A 24,321-nucleotide genomic window follows, 5' to 3' on the forward strand; every position below is an offset into this window, starting at 1 on the left:
ATCTTAGGAGGGCAGTGACAAAGTTTCCAATTTTCTCTGTGGCCCAGAGAGGTGACGCGGGACGGCTTTGTCTCGGAGAGTGAGATTTGCCGACAGGAAGGACCCAACGGAGGGACGAACGCAGATCGTACACGAGATGACTACTTTGAGCTGTGCGAGAGGAAATATTAAATGGGAAAAAAATGATATCGTTAGTGGATGTCCTCTGTTCGTAAAAGTGTGAAAGCAACCACATATTGTCACTCTGTTGTAGTGTGTGTTGTTGTTAATCTTTATTTCTCTCCAGTCCGCCTCTTCACTGTGCCATCCTCCTGTATGAAATATTCAGTGAGGCCAAATGCAGAACTGTCATACCGCTGTATATTTGTTAAAACTGATCCACCAACTGACAGGGTTCATGAATAAGTCATTAAAGCGACAACGACACAGGCTATAAACTCAGCTTGAATCCACAAAAACTAAAATAATGAAATGTTTCTTCCACTTTTAAAGTTGCCTTAATGGGCCTTCCCCGTGCACGATGATGAAAAACTTGTGGGGGAGAGAAATGAAGAAGATCATCATTCGAATATTTTGGTGTGTCTTTTAAGATGTGACAACACGGGCCGCCGAGTCCATTTTAAGTCATAAATTATTAAGATATGAGAGTGGTGTGATGAATTGAACATCTGTGGTGGATGATGGGAAAGCCTTCGTTATTGTGAAGTGACGCTGTGTCTTAATAATGTATAAAGTACCTTTGTGTTTCAAGCTTCGGCTTCACTGAAAAAAGTTTCATTGGGATCATTTTATAAATGGGGATGAAAATGATGAAGCTGAGGAGAGTCGCAAAAAGATTGTGACAATGATGCTGTTGATGGAGACAAAACATATCAAAAGCATATAACATTGGTGTGAAGCCACAAGTTGCTCTTTTGCCCAAGTGATTCCCTGTGTCGTTGTCAAATTCATTTGTGTTTGAATGTTTCTTTTTGCATGCTGGGCAAACATTGAAAAATGTTCTTTTCTCACAGCTAAATGACTTAAAATTGTGGGAAAAAAGCTAATAAACCTTAAATGAGCTAAAAACCACTCTATAATTTGTCAGATGGAATAGCTGTTCCTCCTGTGTGCATGTCTTATTTTAAAGGTTAAATTATATTTAATGCTCCGGTGAAGATCGATGTCATTTCAATGCTTGGGTTGATAATGTATTTTACTGTAGTTTGTGGGAGGATGAACTGTGCAACATATATGAAGCTGCACAACATCCAAGATATTGAATTTATCAAATTATTATCAGTTGTGTATCGATTGGCCCATATATTAATTATCTTAACTGTTCAACCAACGCAAGACGATTTACCAGGATACACTTTTTCCTTCCAACGTACTTTGAAAATATCACATCCATACTATTGAGACAAAAGCTGACCAACTCCTTCAGAGAGGAACAACATGACAAGTGTTTACTGGATTAATCACTGATGCTCGCATTTTCTCATAAATACGAGCCATGAACAGTTCCCCACGCTGCTATGACTGAATGCAGCTCCGGAGAATCTTGACGCGTGTCATTAATCTAACTTTTAAAAACATTTTGCATCCTTTGACACCATCTCCCAATCCGTTCAGTCAACGGGGCTTAATTGGACACACATGGGAACACGATCCGATCTGTGCGAACAAGAGAAGACGGCGGACGTCTCCTTCGGCCCTCCTCGCAGTGCCTTCTGCTGTAACGCGTAGCATCTTGAGGCTGCACGGCACAAGTTTTGTTTATTTCCACTCGACTGGTTGGGGGACTTGGCTCTGGTTTAACGTGTGGAAAATTGCATCTGCAACAAATTTGGTACATTGTGCAGAGTAATGATGCCTGAAATATGTGACAGTGTGCTTTAGTTGCCCAGCGTTGCCTGTGTGTGTGCAGCGCCGCTCGCGCTGCTGGTCTGACCGATACTCTGACAAATGGAAAATGCATTAGAGGAGACAGTTTCCCACCTCTGAGTGACCTGAAGACAATCTCTCCTTTTCCTCCCAAAACGTTAGTTCTCTTTGTTAACTTTCTGTCTCCGTTCTTCAAAGCAAAGTTAAAGCCGGTTCAACAGATTAAAACTGTAGTTTAAAAGTCAACCTACTAATGTGATTTATTGTCAGCTGCTTAAGATTTGGGACTTGCGCTGAACGATTACGCACCGACGTATGTCTAATAATTGAGTTACGTCTCTCTTTTTTGCCAGAGCTGTTTCACAAAGATCCCCTGAGGATGCAACAAACTCATTGAACTTCTTTTATCATAATCATCATCGCACGCCATATGTGTCATTCTGTGTGCGTCGTATGTCGCTTTTCTTTGGGAAAATGAATGCTCAAATCCAGATGGCAAATTGTAAAGAAATGGGTTTAATCTGTTTTAAATTCCAGCAAGCAAAGACGGCAAACTCCAGACCTACCACCGCTGATTTGTCAAACGCGCGACAATCACCCTCGCCGCCGCCGCCATGGTGGCAAAATGGCGGCGGGATTCGATTAATCAAATGTGTCATTGTCTGCAAGGGCTGTTTACACAATCTGCCAGGGACAATGAATTTCCCTCCGCCATTCCTTGTAACGCAGCATACTAATGTGTATAGGTGTATGGTTGCATGTATGAGCATGTGTGTGTGTTTCAGGACTCTTGAGTTTTGTGATGACATTCCTCAAGCCGACAAAGAACAAAAAGAATAGCCACCATAGTCCAAAATGCAAATATGGATATAGTTTCTTTTCAAGCGACAAATTAGTAGGGAGAGATGGTTTTTTAGCCGACGTGTTTCGACTACAATCTTCCTCAGAGTCTATCAAGCCCCCCACCATCGTATGGAAACGACAAAATGAACGTAATTCAACCAATTAGCGAATTATATCAACAAATGAGGCTTGAGACGGGTGATAAACAATAGTCATTGTTGATTAACATCCAGTTAAAGTATCTGGCTTCCTAAACACTCTGTAGGACTTTGACCTCAGTGTATTCAGAATGCCAAGATACGAGTTGGTGCTCATTTAAAAAAATATATATATATTCTTAATGGTGTCCTCTTGAACTTGCCCTCTGTAGTCAGTGGCTCTTCTGGAGCTCAGATGAGAGATGAGTCACATTGCAATCCCATCGTTACCTGGCTTTTTCTTTTTGTGTGTGTGTGTGCAGAGATGCATGTTAATGTGCAGACAACAATGCGTTATAAACATTAACATTGGTGAGCACACGGACATTCTTATGGACAGACAACAAAATTGGATTGCTATAATGGGTGACTCTCAATAATAAAAGTCCCAAGTCCCAGGAGAATATCGACTCAGAGTCACACTCTGGAGGCTACCAAACCTTTACACTGTAAATTTATAATCAACAACACTGTGGGATGAAACCGGTGAACACACACAACCTATTATTATATAGAATTGCAAGTACTGTACTGTAAAATTCTTCATATATAATGTTTTTGACTCTTTTGATTAACTTTTGGAGCCGTATTGCTGTTTAAACTCTGATAGTAGTAAAGCTGTATGGTAAAGTTTCTACAATCTGTACCATGCATATTTTCCTCTTTGTGCATGGGGATGCGAGTGATCCTGTGTTCTGCCACAGAACTATTTACATCTGATTATTATTCAGCGAGGAAGCTTTCAGTCACATCAAATCCATTCCTAGCTTCCCCTTTCTGACTTTCTTCCTCGTGAATCGTTTCACTTTTCTCCTGATTTGTTATGCATTTAATTTCTTTATTTCCATTATTTTCCTAATTCTGTTTTGGGTCTTTCTTGCCTCTCTTACCTTTTTTTCTGCCTTCCCTTTATTTTGTGTCCTCTCTGTAACTCTCCCTCTGTAGTCAGCGGCTCTTATGGAGCTCAGATGAGTCAGTCTGCCCACAGCCACCAGGCATTGTGTGTGTGTGTGTGTGTGTGTGTGTGTGTGTGTGTGTGTGTGTGTGTGTGTGTGTGTGTGCGTGTGTGCGTGCGTGCGTGCGTGCGTGCGTGCGTGCGTGCGTGCGTGCGTGCGTGCGTGTGTAAATGTTAATACCACTATCTGACTTTGTGTGTTCACATCTAGAACTTGTCCCATGTTCTCCAGCTAGATGACAATTAACCAGATTTGAATGTTTTTAATGAGCATTGTAATCCATTCACGTGATCACATTAGTTCCAAATTGTTGTGAAACGGACGGTAGCTGCAGAGCTTCCAGGAGACGATTCAGCGAAGTGGAGATACTGAACCGGTGCTGCACTTTAAACTGCTTGTTTATGATCGCGTGATAAAATATTAATACGTATATCTGTAAGTACCAACCGTCAAACGTGGAAGCAGGGGTTTGCGCGTATCCCCCTGTGTTCACTTACAACGTTTTGTGCTCCTCCCTTGAGAGCCGACCGAGTCAGGATTTCACCTTTGCTCGTCTATTTCTGCAGATCGAGATACATTTCATCAGTCACGGCTCTTCGAATCGATGGCATCAAAGAATCACATTCAAGTCACATCCGGCTGTAAAATGAAAACCACTTTATGTGTTGCTTCAGGTCTTGGAAAGTGAATGCTTACAGATGAACCCATGTCTGGGAGTTCTCAACGGTGTGTTATTAATGACCTCCTCGTATGTAATGCGATGTTTAGGAAAGTCATTTCTTTATTACCCCACAACATAAGATGTAGGTATTTCTAGATTAATCAGTTAAATACTGTCATCTTTGAGATTTGGATGATCTTGTTTGGTAATATAATAAAATAATGTGCTAAAAATTGGGGAAAATACTATTATGACTAAAAGTGCACTTTTTGCACCAAATAGCCACAAAACATACTCCTTCAGAATGAGGATTAAACCGCTCATAAAGTTCTACTTTTCCTATAAATGCACAACCTTTATTTTGTTTTGAGATTACGTTCATGTTGTTGTTTCCTCGTTGAATTGTTTTCTTCTTTTTGCAGGCTTTAGCAGTTTTTTTTTTGTGGATATAGATTTTTTTCGAAGTCTTGGCCGTTGTAATTGGTGAAGGAGTGCTTAATGTTGTCAGCTCCTCGTGCGACTGGTCGGTCATGCGTTTGTTTTTGTGAGGAGTTTGCATGTTCGCCGTGTGTGTGTGTGTGTGTGTGTGTGTGTGTGTGTGTGTGTGTGTGTGTGTGTGTGTGTGTGTGTGTGTGTGTGTGTGTGTGTGTGTGTGTGTGTGTGTGTGTGTGTGTGTGTGTGTGTGTGTGTGTGTGTGTGTGTGTGTGTGTGTGCGTGTGTGGTATACCTCCAGGTACTCCTGTTTCCTCCCACAGTGCCTCACAACACTGAACTGGCTAAAGTGGTATAAAAGATAGATGAACGGTCGTTTGTTGTTTTAACTGCTTTGGCCATTTTGACTCTCTTGAATAATTTAACGGTTTTCAACGTTAGCCCTTTCAAGCAATTTTATCCATTAGACCTTCTTTTCTTCCCCATATATATATATATAAACAATTTCATTTTGTCAACCCGTTTTTGGCCAGGTAATGCAAGTCCTGTTGTAAATAAACACAAAAAAAAAACAGTTTTGTGAACGCTCCAGGGAGCCAGGATAGAGGAGCTAAAGAGTGACATGTGGCTCCATAGATAAGGGTTACAGAACCTAAGATTAGATTCAAACTGAACTCCTTAAAAGCTACATTGCTGCATGTCATTGATACCAATGTATACATGTGGCTCCATACAGTCTTTTATGATTCACAACTGTGTGTCTTTATCTCCAACACTTTGTTTTTTGAAAGAAAACGATTCTGAAGCACTGATAGTGAGACATGATGAATTGGAAGGAAACATATCTGGCAAGTGCTAAAAACAATGTGGTAAAAACACTTTTTTTTTTAAGGAAGTAAATATATAAGAATTTATTGAGCGTGTTCAATAAAGAGCATTAGTTTTATTTGGGGTTGTTTTGAATTAGGCCAATAGCAAATTAAAAATAAATGAGGAGGTATCCTTGTGCCGAACGTGATTTTCAGCTCTGTTTTATAGCACTCTTGTGGGTGCTGAGGGACCTGACAAGCCATATTTAAGCATAAACAACCTTCATGTGAGAGCAAAGGTGTGAAGAACCCAGAGAGGTTTCGACGAAATGGAAGGCAATACCATATTTCTTATGTCGTTATCAACAAATCACAAATTAATACCGAACTTTTCAATGCTGCACACAAGAGCTTCAAGCCGATTTATCAGCTCCAATGACATACAACTTTTAAACAAACCAAGCTTTATTTAGAAAAAAATAAAAAAATAAATAAATTGTTGTCACAACCAGGCACTAGTTTTAGGTACCATTGCTTTTATATTTCTGTATTTCAAACAGTAAAAAAAAAAAAAACATTGAAGTTATAATGTACTATAATAGAAATTAATACATACATACATGCAGTTTGCTAAAGTTATGCCCATACAATCACATAATTCCATGTTTTGACTGCCAGTAAAACAAGAAGACTGTTTCTCTTAATCTATTGAATAAAATGACTCCAGACTCCCACAGTATTTATCATTTATGCCCAAATGTGACTTAAAAGCAGCAATATCTGCCAAAGATACTTTATTTATTTCATTTTGTTGGAACAGATTTAGGCTATTCCTCCAATAGAACCAAGTATTCGAAACATTTCTGTTTCTGAACGTGTCCTCTAAGATCTTCCTTGCTCTGAGAGTGGCTTGCCAAATTAGAATTAATGGACCATCATTATCATTATAAATTGGGTGTTTAATTTTTTCCTATTGCACAAAAAGTTCAAAGATGAATTTAATCAACATTGAGGCTGTTTAGAAGTTGTTGTTTTTTCCATGTTTTTCTTTTATGTACCCTTGCTTTCTGGCAATTGTGATTTGGTTTAATTGTACACCTTGCTCGTTCACTGCGTATGCATATTCATATACACCTAATGTTCCATAAGGTCCACAGTGTTTCACTTGGAATAAAATAGAAAGAATTGTAAAGTTATATAAACTTTTTGTAACAACTTAATGGCTTACTTTCCTTGCACATTGGAGAGTTTATGTTCACAGTATATTCAAATAGAATCCTAACTTGTAGTATTGTCCTGCTTTGTTTTTTGAGATAACGGAAGGTTCATGGTTTCCCTTAAGTACTTCACATGCACTGTCTATGGTATAAAATATAACACATCCTTGAAAAAAAAAAAAAACCCTCTTTACCAGCCTTATAAAACAGAGTGGAAACACTGGCTATAATAAAAAGAAGGGATACAACACTCAGTGTGAAAGAGCAAGCTGGTAAAAGTGATAGAATATTGCAGAGGAGGATAAAAGAGCAGAAGACAAGAAAGGGAAACCGCAATGCATGGAACCAACAAAGAATTCGAATGATGCAAAATATTGAAGGGAGCAAAAAAAACAAAAAACAATGACAGTGACAAAAGAAAATGTGACAAAATTATGTACGGAGGCTGAAAGAAGACGGCAAGAAAGAGTGAGTGGGAGGCAAACAGAAATATGAAATTTAAAAATATAAATGCATGCATAAATAAATAAGCAAATGCCACAGATGGATTCCAAGAGGACACAATAGTCTGAAGTAATCGAGATGCACATTTTAAGTTATTGCTCTTATAAAACATGAATAATTAGAGCGCCAATAAAAGAGAATAGGAAACCGTTAACAAGTGGAGAGGAGGAAGAGCAGCCCATGTGCTTATCATATGGCGGCTGGCTGCCTGCTACGGTTGGCTGGTAAACGATATTGATGCTCGCCTGCTCTCCCACTCTGCCGCTCGCAGAGGAGAACACAATCTTGTCATGTGCCAACATATTGCATGTTGCGGCTGAAGCATATGGACTGCTAATGCCTTTGCTTGCTTCTGGAAAATAATATTATTGAGGAGATCGGGGGTGTTTGAGGTGGGGTGGGGGGAGGGGGTGTTAAAAAAAAATGACGGCGATAAGGGGACGGCTGCTGAGGCCGATGAAAAGGAGAGTGCATGGGGAGGGAATGAGAAAAAGGTGAAGGGTGTGTTTCTTGGAAAAAGAGAGGTCTCTCATAAGAAGAAGACGGGACGCAGAGAGAGATACAGGTGGGAGAAGGCGAGATAAGCAAGGATAGGAGAAGGCAATAGAGAATTGGGGGGGGGGAGGGGGGGTGTAGAGCTGTGACAGTATGTTGAATTATAAATGTGTTGGAAGCGAAGCATGGTCTCATACTCCAAGCTCACTCTGCCTGCAGTGTGGGTGGTTCATTGATGTGATCTGGCATACAGGACACACACACACACACACACACACACACTTACACGCACGCACACATACACACACATACACTCAGAAAAACTGTAATAAAACTACTACCAAGCTGTAAAACGATTCCACACTCACTCATCTTATGGGACTGTTAGTTATGCTTGTGGGAGCCGGCACTTTTGTATGATCCTCACAAAAACGGAGCTGTAGCTTCAGGCAGCTGGAACTGTTGCATACAGGGTGTCAAAAAAGGAATTTAAGAGAGAGGTTCAAATGTTAGACTTGGGTTTATATAACTTGGATGAATCGGGGATTAATGATTGACTTGGTAGCATTATGCATGATATCATAATGACATACACACTTATAATAAACTTATATGAATACTTTGTGATATTGCTCTCATATGTTGGGGTTGCACCATACTGATTAACATATTTTCTAAATTCCACTAGCAGAGCTCAAGGCAGTTCTTAATATCCATACTATATACTTAAATATATATATATATATATATATATATATATATATATATATATATATATTTTTTTTTTTTTTTTTTTTTTTTAATGTAGTTCTTTCAATGTTAAATAGAGGGGGTGCCCCATGTATCAGTCTTGGTTCCACTGCATTGCAAACATTGTGCTTCAACATGAATGTTAAAATTTTAAATAAATTAAGTCAAATAGCATTAGAAGGCTTCCACACAAAATAGCACATTGAGATACAGACAGCCTCCAACTCAGTTCAAACAAAGCTATGAGGTATAAAGAAGACGCTAACCCTAACCCTAACCCTAACTTCTGGTGCCGGTTATGAACTCAAATCTATCTTCCAGACTTTTGGTTTTCTCGCCTCTGGATTGAAACGCCCATACAGACGTCTTCAAAAGCCAAAGGGACAGAAGACACACATCCTGCAGAGGCTGCCAGTTCATGAAAAATTGAAAACCCACACAGGCAGAAGGTGGACATTTACACTCCACATGAAAAACGGATAGTCACTAAATCTAAACATGTTAAATCTCAGCTTTTTATTTAGACACTTTTTGTTGTTTTTTCCGTGAAGGCAAAAAATTATTAATGGTACTCAGAAGATTCTCAAACATTGTTGACTGAACTTGTCATCAGGTAAAATGCTTGTAAAATGCATGATGGGAAATTATACACATAACTGCTTGTAACTGCTTTTGACCTAGTCTATCATACTGTATTTTGTTTTGGGTTTTTTTTCTCTCAGTTTTGGTCAACAATAAATGAAGAAATGATGAAATAGGAGGGAAAAAAAGGGAAAGATTAAGGGAAAGTAGAAAGAAGACAAATGTAGATATTCAGAGGCTGAGATAGAGAGATAGGGAGGACAGTGAGATCAACAAGACAAGCTAGACAAGACAAAGGAGAGTGCACAACAAAGGGTAGTGAGTTCAACAATGAAAGAAGACAATAAAAGTAATGCAAGGGCGCAATTAAAAAGACACATGGGGGAGGGGGTATTAAAGGGAGTAATGTGGATTGATGGTATAAAGCAACAAGGAGGTGAAGGAAAGAGATTAAGGGTGAAGAATAGCGCCGCGATAAAGAGGTCAACGGAAACAGAAGTTTGGCTGTCAGTTGTTTGGCTGTGATATTTAATCTGAGCGGAGCATCGTTAATCACAGCCGGCCTTGTTTGTTGGATTTGACTGGATAATTAAAGGAAATCTGACAAGAAAATAGAGGAATGGACACACCGTTTGTGCTGACTCACAGAAAGCGTTTTCCACACAAACATACAAGCGAGAGTGTGAATATAGGGATTGTTTGATAATGTTGGCGTACGTGGAGCATATTGGTAAACATATTGGTAAACGTCTCATCTGAGCACATAGTGAGAACGTGGCTGATTGTCTCAAGCGTCTCTATAGGGTGCAGAGCCGCAAATACACAAAATAAGTGTCACGTGGTCGGGAGTTTTACTGAATGGAAACCTACAACTTATCACAGAATACCATTTAACAGGAAACAGAAACACAACTGATAAAATCATATGTATAGAGTGTGTCATTGAAGTATGCAGTTTGAGCTGGGAAATATGGGTAAAATCCAAGGTACCACATCTTCATATCAGTATAGTAACAAAATTAGGATAATTACTAATCCTTCCACAAAATAATTCCACAATAAGGTTTTTGAATATTACCATCATAAAGACAAAGTGGTTAGAGGCAAATTATAGATTAGCTTCCAGTGTTTGGTTGAGAAAATTACATAATTGCATTGCGCTGCCCTAATTAAGGAAGGGAGGATTACTGGAATTTCTAAACTTTCAAAATGATATCAACTCATCGCAGTACATTTCAGATACACATTTCTTTTCAAGGCAAACTATTGAAATGCACCTCGGCTGATTTTGAAGTAGAATGGAAATTGAAGCACCAAGCAACTTGTACAGGTTTGGACATTTCAAGAAGCAACGTTGCTTGTGACATAGAGACGTTAAAAGATAAGAACAGCTTTTCTACATTGTTAAAAAGAAATACATTGGTCAAATAAAATGTGTGGAGATGCACCACACATGAAAAGAGGTATCTGCGATGATTTAAATGGTTTTTTCATGTAATGTACATACTAAAATTGTGTTTAATTCAGCGACTTGTTGGTCAGTTTTTCCACCAAAATCCTTTAATATGCCTGATCATGTGATGTATTGAGACTGTTACTCAAAATGTCATTTCAAAATCTTCAACTTTGGGAAATACTAATACTAAGTTTGCTGCGGTCTCCTCATTTAAATATTCTATTTAGGTCATTTAAGCCCCGTCTCCACCGCACACAAGTGCCGGGGCGGAGCGGAGCGGTACGGAGCAGTTCGGAAGCACTAACCCCGACCGAAATTTTGGGTCGTGTCTCCACTGCAGAGAGGAGCATGAAAAGTGGGCGGGGCTTATGAGCTCCGCAGAAATGTGACATTATAACAGAAAAGAACGTCGTCAGATGTAGATCTTATGAATCCTCTGTTGTTGTTTAAATTCTCCACTTTGCACTGTTATTTTTTGCAGCGGAAAAAAAAAAAAGTTACTTTTTGCAGCAGTCATTTTTTGCAGTGGAGAGCTGAGCCGCAACTTCCGTGTTTGCTGTGAGAGAGCGAGTCGCTCGGCCACTTGCCGGCGACTTGCCCCGCACTCGAGCGCTCGGGCGCGGGGCAAGTGGCCGGAGCGTTCCCCCCGGTTGGCTGAGGCACAGACACGGGAGTCTGAGCTTTCTGCTCAAACGCAGGAGGTTCTCCACTCCGGCGCTGATCGCGGTCCGGCAGCACAGCGCCGGAACACGGAGGCGCCGAGCTCCGAGCTCCGAGCTCCTTTTCATCGCTTCCGCGGTCCGTCCCCGCGATAAAGCGCCACTGACCACGGCTGAACAGAACGCTGACCGCCTCTGGAAAGCGGAGCTGCGGGAGCGCGGTCAGCGCCGGAGATGAAAGCTCCAGACTCCGGTGTCCCGGACGCGCATCCACGACACGGCGAGCGCTATGCTGCAAACAGACAACTCCAACGCGTTGCAAAGTCCCTCCCCCCGGTCTCCCCCTGCCTCAAGTCCGCTCTTTCACAACAAACACTAAAGTTGAGCAGCAAAGAAAAGAAAATGAAAATAAAAACAACCAGTGCGCAGCTGACCACACTGACAGCAGAGGCTTCATCCAGCCGACACATTAAAATATTGAGGTTGTGTAGTAAATCACTGACCAATCAGCAGACAGCAGCTCAAACTCAGACCCGTTCCATGGTCCCCGGCACCCCAACGGAAGGGTAGCGGAAAAGCGGTCGCCTTTGGAGCGGTCTGGAGCGGTTTAGACTGCATTCCTGTCATGACACGCGAACCGGAGTGGTTTAGACCGGTCTAGGCAGGTACTTTTTGTGCGGTGGAGACGGGGCTTTAGATCTGTACTCTACCTGTATAAGAAACAGTATAATGCACTTATTTAATAGTTGTAAGACATTTCATCATAATCACACAGGTTGATTAATAAAAATGTCATTATGATATACTGGCTGGAGGGCATAGATTTCATTATTATTCTAATATTTAATGAATAATCCATCCTACACTTGTCAAGAGATTTCATTTGGAACCAACCTTCATTACTGCCCCCACAGCCATGTAGTTACAGTGCACATGTAGGTTCATTAATTAAATTCAGCACGCAGAATCGTGGCTGGAACAAGGCCAGAAGAAATGTTAAACCAAATTTATTTGAACAAAATTGGAGAAAATGGCAAAAAAAAAAAAGAGAGAGAGGCTTGCGGAACAAAAGCTCATAACCTTAACACGTTTATCCACAGGCACAGCGCTGTGCATGAAATGCCAAATTGAGGTCAGACCGACAAGCCGATATCTGTGAGGTTAAAGTGACTTTTGTGGACTGACTGAACTCCTTCAGCTCCAGTCAAACTCTTTATAAGTTGTTATTTAAGTGACGAAAAATTACAAATCTGCACACTCCAGGGATGTACAAGCAAACTAGAAAACCACCGAACAATATTTTTTTTAAACTTTTGCCGCTTCTAAACAAGCGATTGGAGTTATAATACCAAGATGATGACGCTCATTTCAAAATAAAAGTCTGCACATTAAAGCCTAACTTGCTAACACATATGTTGAGGACTTGAAGGAATGAATAGATATTTGTTTGGAAAATATTAAGAAAAAAAGTAGAAACCACTGAGCAAAAATGAAAACCAAGATCTATCAGATGGATGGATGGATGGATGGACAGAGTGTTTTGTTAAAACAAACATGTTCCCACAGGCCCCTGAAAATAAGTGCAAGTGGTATCTTTTCATGAGTTGTCACAAAGATTAATGAAAGCAAGGCATTGGTTTTGCTTTATCTCAGGAAAATCTGGTATCAAAGGTTTAGCCTTTAACAGATAATTATATGAATGCAGGCTTGGAAGTCAAAGGAATTAATTTCATACAGAGTGATGTAAAAGAGGCCTTCGCGGTACCGAAATGATGCAAACTAAACATACAATGATTCAAATATGAGGAGGTATAGGAAGAATTCAAAACATGGTTTGCACTTGTTTTGTTTTTTAACTAACTAAACTTGTTTTGTTTTTTTACTTTGAAAGCAGCTTTTTGCCATTTGCACCATCCAAAAGTCTTATTTAATTAAATGTATGTTGTCATAAAAAAAACAAACTATTACCATACAAATATAATTAAAAGATATACGACTTAAATAGAATCAAAGGTACTTGTATGTTAAATATGTTATTAAATAATGAATCTCACAATATATACACACGGATTAAACCTAAGCACCTTAAAGCACTTAAGCCTGATAATTACGCTCATTATATCCTGGCCTTCTCCCTGTAAAGTTACTCAGCTTGTATGATTACGTTTGTAATGGATGTGCAGTGTTGAACTCTGCAGAGAGTTCGACTGCATTGCTCTCCTGCATTGCTCTTCACCACTTGACAATGAACTTGTACCTCCCCTGTGCATTCATCTCCTGAGAACGCGTCACGGCGAGAACATGTTTAATGTGCACAGGGTCTAAAGTCTATTCCTGTGTGGGGAAACTCAGTAGCGCATGATCGCATGTTTGTGTGCTGATGAAAGTATCAAATGAAGAGTGCATAGAAAGACTTATGGTCTCTGGGAAAAGATTGGTTCATGTCTCCCTCCATCATCCCACATAGATATAAATCTTTGTTATTAGAGGTGAACTCTTGAAAAGTAAGACTCCTGAACCGCAGGAACATGTTTCACGCAGTTGTTGGCAGGAACTTTGTTAAAGTGGATCCAGTGTCCCGCATATTGATGAAAGGATCCACAAACCTGGGGATTCTCTCGAATAAATCTTTTTTTTTTTTTTTGAGCCGCTGAGTCATCATACTTCCTCTCAGCTATTATGTTGTCAATAAAGAAGTAGCGTATCCAAACATTAATTATAGTTTCTCTCGACAACAATTATTTAGTGTTATATTGCAAGACAAACCATGCCTAGAGTACAAAAGGAAGGCAGTTTAGAAAGTAATTCTGGGTGTACCAGACCAAAGAAAAGCAGTCATGGTAATGTTTCGGATTTATGTCATAGAGAGCCAATGGAAATGTAACGCCATTCTCCACTGTGCCAGCATAACATGGCTATTGCTGCGTGCCGTTGTATGTCGTGGCAGTTTTCACTGGAGACCAACATTCTGCAGTCAAATTTACAGTTGCCCAATATTGGATCAGTGGGTTCAGTAACTATATTGAATTAAAAACAAGGAACATAAAATTAAACTTTTGCAGTGTATAAATAAATGTTCCAATACCCTTTTTTTCCAAGATGAATGTTGAGACTGTTGAATCAAGGAAAAATCAATATCTTTCCTCTGAATCAGGTGGAATGAATCGATTTGCACTCAAACTGTTAATATTGAATTTCTCTAAAGGAACATTGTATTAGTCTTCTTGTGTAAGTTTACCTGTATTTTGATCATCTTCAGTGTTCTTTCGATGGCTGCAAGGATGGCATGAAGAATCTGTTTTAGTGCAGTCCCAATTACAGGGTGGCAAGTTTATTAACATTCAATTTAGTTTTAGACAACATAACCTAATGATTTGAGAACATCTTGTATAAAACAATTGAAGTGGCTACCTCAGAACATAAAAGAATGTATGCATTTATAATTTGCTTCTATTAAGCCACATCATCTCCAACACATCATACTCATAACCCCACGTTTCTCTTATATGAGACATTAAACTCATATCATGTATGTTGGTTTATTTTTACGAGTACAAGAGTTTTCCCATTAATAAATTACATTATTGAAAGACTGAAAATTACCCTATGTCTCCTCTGTAATAAGGACTAAATTGTTTCCATTTATCTTCCATATATGACTTATTTTAAAGTAAGTAAAGACTCAAACAGTATTTCAGAGTAATTTATCCAACAGACGAGGATGATATTAATGAGTTCAATGGAGATGAATTGTATGATGTTTTATTTACAATGTACAGTCCTTGAATATATTCCAGTCTGACTCTTATTTTTGCACCAATTATAATAGTATTTGGGTCGTACACACGCAATCCATCCTTTGCGCAGACATCCAAATGTCAGACACAATCAGCACTTCTAAACTACACCAAAAAGTCCTTCATTTAATCGGTGGAGCATCTTCAGAGACGCTGAGTGCTCCCTGTTGACCAAACTTGCTTCATATCCTGCGGTTCATTAAACTGCAGCCATATAAAAGATGATTTCTTTCGAGAGTGCGGAGCAATCTAGCAAGACCGCCCGCTATGTTTACCTTGATTAAATCATCTTTAAGTGGCACGAGGGGGCTACAAAGGCTGTGTACCTATGACAAGCTCCTATCGTTGACTGGAATATGGAAGCTTTCCAGTCTGTTGGTTCCAGACTGGCTGCACCCGATTTCGAAAGAATTCATTTTTCTGGTCACTGATTAGTTGTCCGAAATATAATTTCTGTATTTCATATTATTGCGTTGCTTCCGAAATGACGTTCTAAAATCACGGGGACCTTTGTGTGTGGAGTTTCTATGATCTCCTTGTGCATTCCCCAGATTCTGTGGCTTCCTTCCACAGTCGCACAAGCTTTTCAGCCTAATTGTTGAACTCTCAATTGCCTACAGGCGCGATTGGAAATGTGTGTGTGGTTATCTGTGTTTACCCTGGGACTCCATTATCGTTAGCCGGAATCCGCTCCACTACTCTGCACCTCGCTATATGAGATGGGTGGAGAAATGTTGAAGATGAGCATTTTGCTGCTGTTATGCTGCTCCACAATGTAAGCTAAATACCACACTGCTGTTCAGCTTATCAGCCTGACACTTCGAGGCAATCAATAACTCGCCGCATGCTGTTCAAGGGTGTGGTCTGCAAAATATCCTTTTTGTTGAGCTGTCACTCCGCGCTTCACGCACACCCATGGCGATGACATCTTGTCATGTTCTGGTTTCGCCGCGGAGGCTCTTGAAATTCTCCTATTGTTCAAAGAAACCACACCCCCGATTTCTCTGTGACTTTCTCTGTCTAGGATTCACTCATTCCCCTCATGCTTTCTCTTTCCCCTCATCTCCATCCAACACACACAGCAGCGAGTCTCGTCTTCCTTTCATCTATCTATGTGTGTGTCTGTCTCGGTGGATGGCTCGAGCCTGTGGTGGGATTAGAAAGATTATGCTCCAGCCATTGTTGTAATGTCCATGTTTGACAGTTCTCTCCCTCTAAAACGTTAATACCGGCTACCTCATAGAGGACGCGAGATGACACGGCGTTAACGTTGAATTCTTCATCCCTTTTTTTAAACTTTTTTTAATGCAAACTTCAAAGTGTAAACACTCTAATCGAGTTAAAAATCAGCTTCACAGATCGGTGAAAGGGTGAAAGGCTGAAAGCGGTCCAGCATCCAAATAAGCAAAGGACAAAGACTAATGTATTTTTCAGGGGCCATTCTTTTGCAATTGATATACTACAGGGCCACGGGCACACTTGTATTTGCACTCTTAAGTAGTCCAGTGGAGGTTAATGAGGGTCTATTCACACTGCAGTACTAATGCTGCTGCCAATTTAATAATTACAGGGATATTTCATTTTAGGAAGAGCACATACAAAAGTGGAGGAGCTACAGAACAGTTCAGCTCTCACACTGTACTGAAGTATTGCTGACATGATGAAATATTCCCAAATCTCTCACTTTTTAAGCACGGTACTTACATTTTCATTTGGATAAAAAAAAAAAAAAGAGTTAAAAAAAGTTTTTTTTTTTTTTTTTTTTTTTTTTTTTTTTAAGGGCGTACACACACACACACACACACACACACACACACACACACACACACACACACACACACACACACACATACACCTGTTAGCACAGACCTTTGAGCCAATTCTGTGTGTTCTAAAACTGAAAAGTGACATTTTGTAATTAGTCTGGTTCCCTCTGGTCCAAATATTGTGCCTGTTTGTTTCCATGGCAACGGAGCATGATGCCAAGTGCTCTGATTACATGGCTGCTTACTAGGCTCACCCTATGGATCTTGAGCTGCTCGGCATTAGTGTGTTGTGTGTTTGCATAGAGTATTTAAAGCTCTTTTTCGTGAGCTGCGTTCACCAAACGCAGTATATACTGACGTGGCTGACGTGAGTTCCATGGGTATGATCAGATTAAATATTAATGATGCGCTGGACCTGGGATTGGCCACGATCTCTGGCAGTTTCCTCCACAGTGTTTGAATATATGCACACTGAAAAAGCTACAATGGATCAGATTAAAAACGCTATCTCCATGGAAATGTGGGAAAATGTGACTTTTGTTTTAAATGATGCGACTCTTTCTTCGTGTTTTTGTCTTTTCTGTGTAATTCGACATCATTTTCAAAACCTTGTCTGAACGCTAAACTTTTCTGCAACATAAACGGTGCGTTTTCTGGTAATGATTGACTTGTGTCACATGATGGGAAAAAAAAATCACACTTTTACTACATTATCTTGTTGCCATTTATTCAGAATAGATGCTGAAAAAATATTTTCTTTCCCTTGGTCTCCTTCCACATGGGGGCATGGTGTTATCCAGGAGCAGCAAACGGCTCCTTTCTCAATTTTTCTTCAAACTAGCAATCACCTCATGAATTCATTCATCTTTTAAGTCTCTGATGTTTGAAAACAACCCATTAAAAAGAAAGCAAAGGAGGGCCATTAGTGCGGTTTGGGTCACCACACAAACAAGCAAAATACCTAAATCAGCCTTCACTGTCAGAAGCTGTGAGAGTGGAAGAAAAGAAGGTTGTTACTGTGGTTGCCAGGATGTCCAAAATCGTTTAAGAAATTGTTCAACATTTTGGGTTGTCCAGTTTATTTTGCTTTGCTGCCACAGAGTTAGACAAGAAAATCAATACCACTACCACACCTGTCTCACATATACGAGGCCACCATCGGCCGTCGGTACACTTAGTTTTTTTCCCTTAAATTTCAATCATTTATTCTATGAGGCCTTGCTGTTGTCATCAGATAATGTGATTTCAAACCTCAAAAATCACATTACACGGACACGCACACGGAACTTTGCATGAATGTATCATTTCACACGACCGCATTGCCATTGTTATGCCCTGATCTAATGTGGCTGCCAACCTAAAAATACAATTACATTCTGAATGGGCGCTACCTTTGTGTCCCCTTCAGGATGAAATGTCCTGAAATTGTGAATGTGGCTTACATATTCCAGGCCCTACAACAGTAACGAACGCCCTCCACTCACACGGACAGACCGACACCCAGCTCGGTACATTTTCAGTCTTCTGCACAGTAACTTCTGATGGATGAATGGCCGGGGATAAAGCACCACGCATCTGCTCTGTGTCACAGTCTCAGCTGGATGTGGAGCGCTTGTGCATAAAGACATTACACAGCTTGTCCTTGCTAAGATAAATGACTACCTGTGTAGGCACGCACCAAAGAAAAAAGAAAAAACATTCCCCAGCCTCTATGCAGACAGGAATACACACTCACACAAGCGCCCTGATAACATTCCTGCATGTTTGCTCAATTGTTAAGGTTTTAGCTTTTACATGATGTTCATACCTTTGTATGAATTTGTTTTCTTAAACTTTCAGCTCTGTGGATAATGCAGCAAAATGCTTAGTTATTGCAAGATGCTTTATTATTCACCCAAAATACACAACTTGTTTACTGTGAAATGTGGTGTACAGTATTTTTTTCTACCATACTATTAAAAGGATTTATTGCTTTTTTTTCTCCAAAATCTTTAAGATGAATTACAATATGCACGGGTGCATAAAAATCTGCTGTAAATTCTATCAAATGCAGCAAAGTGAAGCCTCAAGGTGCTCAAGCAGAGTATTCAAATTCACTGTGAAGTCAGGTAAGTTTGTTCGAGACTTCATCTTGAAGATGGTTATTTATTTGGTTTTCTTAACAGTTAATATTTCAGTAAAGTTTCACCAATAAAGTGTATGTTCAACTAGCTGTTACTATTTGCTTTGAAGTAACAATTTTAAATCTTTCTTTGATACAAGTAAATGTAAAACAAGCCATAAAAGTGTATTTCTGTTCTCTGAGTAGCATTGATTTCTGGCTTTCTGATGGATGTCAGATCTCGAAAGTGTAAGTCAGACTGAGAATAAACTTTAATGTGTCTTTTGGGTGATTCTTTCTACTTGAAATACAAATAAAATTCATGAACAGTGTGACAGCTGCTGCGACTGTGGACTGTGTTTTTAAATAGGCCACATCAGCTACAGTCACTAACGTCCCATTGTTTTGGGAACTCCGGCACACACCTGTCCCTTTCACCTCCTGTAGCATGTTCCCCTTATTGCACTCTCTTTTATAACACTCATCTTGCACCTGCTAAAACTCCAGATAATGGATGAAAAGAAAATCTGTTTGTGCTGAAACTGTTGTTTCATTGAGTTTAGATGGCTTCGCGAGGAGTCCAGACTGTACTCTGCCTTTCACCCAGTGTCAGTTTGGATAGGCCGTTTGATGAATGAATGAATAAATGAATGAATGAATGAATGAATGATAGATACAGTGAGTAAGTGTATATACATATATGACACTGGGTTCTAATACCACCTGGTGAGTACTTTCACATGGGTGTCATTGGTCCAATAAAGCTGTATTCAAACTTTATGTAAGACAATTTTGGAGGTTTAAGAATGTAGGGTTTGATTTCTGTTAGTGAAAGATATGGCACTTTTCTTCACTTCTCGGGTGTCATTCCCAGGTATCTGGACACATATAACCTTAAAAACGTGAATTTTGCACAACATGACCCCTTTAATAACAAGACTGACAAACGTAAGTGAGACTAAATTGTGTAATTTGAAGGGAAATGCAAAAATTATAAAGTAGCAAAATTATCACAATAATATATTTGGTATCAAACATAAATACTGTTTTACTTTCATGCTCTAACATATACGTATGTTCTTCCTCTTTGTTGTTTTGTCACTACTGGCTCGGTCACTTTATGTCTTTCCTTTTCAAACTAAGGTGACAATATAACTCGATGGGGATATTTCCAGCCTGGTTCTGGCTGTACGCAGTATGTATGGAGTGTAGGATAGTGCATATTCCTTTGAGCCAAAATCAATGATGTGACAGCCTCCTTGACCCTTGCTGCACTATCTGCACAGATGTAGTTATATTTCATGAGCCAGTTAGTCACTTCTTCTCCTGTTTCAGGCTCAGAGCCATAATGCTGTTGTGCAACCGCACAGTACTCAGAGTTGTAGAACAAATCCTGCGCTCTCCTGACAATGTACTTGTGGCGCTCCTTCAGTGTTGGACTTCCACTGTCTTGCCTCTCAAAATCCTCACTTCGTCAGTGATTAACTGCAGTCGAGTGCAGTCTCTTTGTAGCTGATGTGATGAGCGCTGGATCCCCCCAAAGGAATAAGGAAGTGCCAGCACCATTATGTTCTCCACACACTGCAGTGGAATCTCGCCTGTGCGCTGGCAACATGTTTCATGTGGAGCATTTTCATGGCGTGTCACAAGTCGCTGTCATTAAAACTCAGCGCATGTTTCATCTGATCAGAACTACGTATGAAACATGTGCACATAGGCGGCATGTAAATGTCACCACACATTTCTGTCTCTCGCTCGCGTTTCTCAGTTCCTTCGTCTTGTTCATTTGCAGACATTATCTCATTATCCCGGTCCGCAGTCAATCAGTCTCTCGCTCTCTTTTTCTCTCTCTCTCAATGGGCCACCAGACTACAAATCAACACCGTCAGACCCTGAATCAGTCACTGTCAAACTCTCGACCACTCACAGCCTTTTTCCTTGCCCGTCATTATTAGTGCGTGTGTGCGTCTGGAACTGTCTCCTCGGAGCGCGTGTACGCATTTGGTGTTAATGCTTTCCGAAGGCATGACTGTAGTTCAGCAGCAAACTTAACACAGCTGATGAAGCACAAACAAAGCCCATCATAATGGGCACAGGTCACGCTAAACACAACACACACACACACACACACACACACACACGAAACACAAGCTCACAAGTGCTCCTACCACTTTGGCCCCATTTGGCTCATGTAATCAACATCTCATTACAAATGGCACAAATTAGCTTGAAGCCCTCAATCAAAGAGGTGTTCACATCAATTGGTATAATTAGATACTTTCACTACCATGAATACACAATTGAGGTTTCACCAGTAGAAAACATATGAATGTGGTTTCATCTCTTCGTTTTTTGCTGCTCGGGCCTCATGAATGTATGTAAAGCTACAAGACAAGTTGATTTATGTACTTAGTAGAATTCTCAAAATGCTTTAAATGTAGCTCTGATTAAGAGGAACATTTTGAATCAGTTGTTTTCTCCTCCAATTACATTATGAGTGAGCACTTGTATAATCCAATCAAGCAAGAAAAAGAAAATTCTGGGTTTTGTAATAATTAAAACTCATTACAGAGTGTAATTCTTGTTTTGTGACATACAACATTACCTTTGGTCTCATGTTACTGGTCAGTTGTAGTGGCACCCTGTCTAACAAAAATAAATACCGTAAATAAAAACCACCACCTCAGACTGAATTGATTTTTTTTTTTCCTTCTTGTTCACCTAGCTTACTCGCACTTCACTGACTTCTGGTTCCATTGTGAGCAGGCAAGTGAGGCTCCACTGTGGTTCAATCCCCCGGGATGAATAACAAAGCCCATCCATCTGCGGGGTTCACTGGGCTTGGCCCTCTGAAAACTGTTTTAGCCGCATTGGGGCATGGCTGGCACCTTAGGCGAGGTTTGGATACTGACTGTTTCTGATGCATGCTCTACAATTGCAGCCGGGCGCATGTTTCTGCGAGATGACAAATCGCCGTTTAATCCAGCCAACACATTTTTGAATAGCGACGTTTTCATGTTTATGTTTCATGCGATCCTAAGTTGGTGCATGAGCATCAATCCTGCTGTCTCTGTGTGTGGCGATGGATATCCTTGTCAGGCCCGATAGGCAGAACCATGTCGCGGTGTCTGGTAGACAATGGCGGCGACATCAATGCTGAGAGTGTGTGCGTGTAAATATGCCACATCTCCGTAATGTCATGGAACACCGGTTGATGGGGTAGCAGCCTGTGTCATGAAAATGTAAGCGGGAACATGTGCCTGACCGTCTTTGTGTCTCTTTGTGCCCCCCCCCCCCCCCCCCCCCCCCCCCCCAGCGTCTTTCCAAGGTGAATCAAAATACCATCCATCTCCGTCTGCCCGTCTGTCTTCCATCTTAGCCGAAATGTGTCATTGAAATGTGTTGAGGTTCGGCTCCACTGTCCCTCTCCGAGCACTTGTCAGCGACGGAGAGCAGCTGGAGTGAAAAGCTTTCCTTTCCCGTTCCCATCGTTTGCCTCCTGCTGGGTCTCACTTTCTGAGAGAACTGCAACAGTGACTGCACTCAGGACCGGCATCAAGAGAGGGTGTTGAAGAAGACAGACAGACCGAATCTGCCTGGCAGAGGCAGACAGGAAGATAATGAGAATGGATGGCGGCAGATGACTGTCAGTATCCGCCTATAGAAGGGAGCGCCTGAGGAAGAGCGATACACCCCAATCAAGTCACAATGGCTGATGAGTGTTTGTAAGAGTGCTGTAAACTCGAGTTTCCGTCGTGTTTTCTGGACCTTCCCCTCCCAAGTGAGTCCCCAATCACTTTTGCAATCAAAATACAATTCAGCAGCAATTTGGTGCCCCATGTTGCAGGGGAATAATTTATGATTGATGGACGTATTGTGTTGGAGCTTTTGACGAAAATATGTTGCCACTTGTTGATTTTGCTCTATTCAACCCAGACTTGGCTGATTGAGGCTTACTACTGCTGATGTAGCCAGAATGAGTCAAGGTGTTGTTGTTGTTGGAATATTCAAGAAATGTATAAAAGTAACCAGGGGAGTCTGAGTCTCCATGTGTGCAACATTAACACTACTATTTAACTCAACATAAATTTATCGGGAAATATCTGACTGCTTCAGTCAGTTGTTTGTTTATAGACAGTCTACTTGCTCCAGTTGCCTCTCAACAGTCGATGTGGTGATTTGCATGCTAACGATCCTTTACAGATGATGTCTGCCCTCAGGACTTGGACACTGATTGCTCCTCTTGCCCGTCGTCTTCTGACAAGATCTCTTCGGGGATTGTTCGGCACAGCGAGTTCTCTGTGCGCGTCTATCAGAGCTGGCTGGATGGATGCTGGTGACATCATGAACCATTTGGATCAGAAACTTGATCTGAAGTGTCTTGGCTCCCTTCCAGACCGTCGAGTAATCTGATGATCAATGGCCCCACTGCTGCATCCCATAGACCCTGCAGGCACACGCCCGCTCCAACCTTGCTCCGATCCTGGACCTTGTGACGCCTCGTCATCGTTTGGGTTTTTCTCACCGCGAGGTCTTGGAAAGCGACCAAATTTACTCAGACAGGGCGTCGTGTGCAAGGCAGGTTCTTTGCTTGAAGCGCTTTTGTTGGAAAGCCAGATGACTCCCTCAAATAATATCCAGTTGCCGTTTTAAAATTTGGATTTTTTTTTTTTTTGGAGGGGAGCTGATTAAACAAACAATATAATGCGTTTTATGGATAGCTTTAAGAGTCATGCAAGGTTGATTTTGCAACTTTTAAAAAGCTGCTGCTTCTGTAATGGGTGTATAACAATAACCTTAATGTTGTCAACTAAAGCGTTGCCAAAGAGCGACGTGCAAATTTATCCAAATAAAAAACTTAATTGAATTTATTTAGACGGAAAACCACTTACTGTGGAAATATTTATTACATTGATGATATTCATTGTCTCTGGTTGAAGAATTTTAGTACCAGAATTGATTGTAAAAATGCGGATTATTGTACTAACTCTCTCTACTTCCCGTCTGTTGGGTAAGGCTGTTATATTGCAGAGCAAACCTGCTCCTTGAACAAGTGCTGTATGTGTGGGTAAACATTTATTTATTTATTTTTGTCCCTTTTTAACTCTACCAAGGTCAGCACAAGTGGCACAATAACTGCTAAAGGTGCTTGACAGCGGCAGAGAGTGAGTACACCGCTATCAACATTTAAGCCTTGTGTAAGCTGCAGCCCCGCAAATCATCATGAGTT

Source organism: Blennius ocellaris (assembly GCF_963422515.1).
Source record: "Blennius ocellaris genome assembly, chromosome: 22".
NCBI classification, from domain to species: domain Eukaryota; kingdom Metazoa; phylum Chordata; class Actinopteri; order Blenniiformes; family Blenniidae; genus Blennius; species Blennius ocellaris.